The sequence below is a fragment of the Echinops telfairi genome, unplaced genomic scaffold, assembly GCF_000313985.2.
Source record: "Echinops telfairi isolate 266 unplaced genomic scaffold, ASM31398v2 ScPeMD7_7417;HRSCAF=8455, whole genome shotgun sequence".
In the NCBI taxonomy this organism is placed as follows: Eukaryota; Metazoa; Chordata; class Mammalia; order Afrosoricida; family Tenrecidae; genus Echinops; species Echinops telfairi.
This window is the reverse complement of record NW_022111317.1, coordinates 4595782-4598095: the sequence shown is the minus strand read 5'-3', so window position 1 is coordinate 4598095 and position 2314 is coordinate 4595782.

The following is a 2314-nucleotide window of genomic DNA, read 5'->3' as shown; positions in this document are numbered from 1 at the left end:
TTTGAGCCATGGTTTTGTAATTCCCACAAAATGATTGGCCAGGGTTGTGCAAATAGGTGCTTGTAGTCCCCCAAGGGGATTGGACAGTTCTGTTGTTACAAGTAAAGTTCATGGAACCCTTGAAGGGGATCATTCCAGTTTGCAGTCCTGGTGGGTGTAAAGGGAGCTAGTCCCAGGAGTTGGAAGAGGGTAACTCACTAACGTCAAAAAGAAGACCGACCATTCGAACCCAGCCTCCCTGCAGCTCCTAGTCCCGAGAGGCACAGGTCCACAGCGGCAGAGGACCCGCCGCCAGGCTTGCTGACCCACCAGACAAGAGAGCAGAGAGCCTTCAGGTGGGAGGCTTCCTGGTGGAGTGGGTGCTTCCAGAGCCTTGTCAGCAAAGCTAAAGGGCTCTGTTAAACAGGGTCACAGGGGCCAGGCCCAGGGGCGAGAGAGAAGCCTGCCAGCAGACATGAGCTAGAAGAATCTTTTATGGTGAAAGGACCCTATCCTGAGTTGATTGTGTTACTTCCAAGTTGGCTCTGATGCTAAGTGTAACCCCTTATGCCTCTCTAGTCAGCCCATCACCATGCATACTAGGAAGCATCAGTTGTTAATTGAAGCAGGCTTGTCTGTTATTCCCTATAACACCTGCGCTCTTTTCCTTCCAACGATATGTCTGGCCAAAGAAGTCATGCCACTGAAAGTTCTGTTCCCAAACAGAAGACTCCAGACCTGGGTAGAAAGATGAAGATCCTTTGGGACTGTGACCATGGAAAGAAAGTGGGCGAGACTGTGCGTGATAAAGAACTGCCTCATTCTACCATTTCGATGATCGTTAAAGCTCTGAGGGGTTGGGGAGTCAGTTAAAGGAGCAATTAGCATAAAATTAACAGTTTTAGCAAAGGGGAGGCCAAGGACCATGCCCAAGATGGAGGTTTGGATAGAAGACCAAATCCAAGAGAGGACGCTGTGAGTTTGCCGGCCACTCAAGCGAGAGCGCGGGCTCTTTTGAAAACCGCAAGTGACAGCGGTGAAAAGGTGACTGCGGGAACTCTCGGCGCACAGGCAGCCGGCACGGCACTGGAGAAGCAGGGAGTGCTACTGCTGAAGCTGCCGAAGCCATTCAAGAATGAGTGCGGCCAGATGGAGAGGAGGGGCACTGTCTAAGCATCGTACAGGGAAGATTAGCTGGGATTTTTTCGAGGTGACGTCAGGGTCTTGAGTGGCTTCAAGACATAGGCCCAAACGCTGCTTGTTTTGCTGAAATAGGCCAGTTCAGGAAGCAGCAAGATGCTGCCGGGAAGAGAGAGAAAGGGTCCAGTAGACCGCTCTCACAAATGTGCTGACCGGAACCATCACCCATTCCCGGGGCAAAGACTGGGAAGCAGTGGAAAGCACCCTAGCATCGGGCTGGAGGGGAAGCACGGAGCCTTCAGGTGGGGGCCTGTCTGGAGAATGAGGAAGGAGAGGGCCTTGAGGCTGCAGAAGAGGACGCGGTAGTGGCTGAGGAGTGGTGGGAGCCAGGGAGAGGAGCAAGCCCAAATCCGTCACGAGGTCTCTGGTTTCTGTCAGCTGGTCCGTCCGTTCTGTGTGAAGTGGCGGGTTTTGAGCAGAGACGTGATCAGGACCGTCCGGCTGAGGGACTGAGAGTAGACGTCAATACGAAAGGCATTCCAAAGGACCGGTTCAGAGTCTTACAAGAGTGACCCAGGCAAGAGATCGAGAGGACAGCAGTGGAGAGCTTCAGGGTGGCCAACTCTTAGAGAGCCAACAAGATCTCCGGCGGGTGCTGAGCATGGCACCCACGCTTGGTCCTCAGCAACGGCTGGGGGAGGGGGTACAGACTAGACACAAGGTTTGTGGAGGGTGAGGTTAAAAAAATCCGACTGATCATTTTATGTTTGAAATGCCTATTAAGAATCCAAGTGGAGATATTGGTTAGACAGTGAACAACTAATCAGATAGAGTTTAGGAGAGATACCTATGTTAGACAGGGTTCTCTAGAGAAACAAAACCAGAACACTAATAATTTTGTATATATTTAGATAGATAGATAACATAAGAAATAATTAATCTATAAAGCAGTATAAATGGCTTCATGCAACTCACTCCCGTGAGACAGTTGTGAGACACTGGAGGTCCTTCAAGTCATGGGTACCAGGTAGTCCTCTGTAGAGCGATTCAGGCTATCCGGGCACAGGCAGCAAACAGCAAGGCAGGTCACCAACAGTCAGCCAGATGACAGGGTCCGACAGTCCCCAGCTCAAGAGATGTAAATTCCAATAGTGTGGCGAAGCAGGTCTTGAAGGAACCTCAAATTACGGCAACA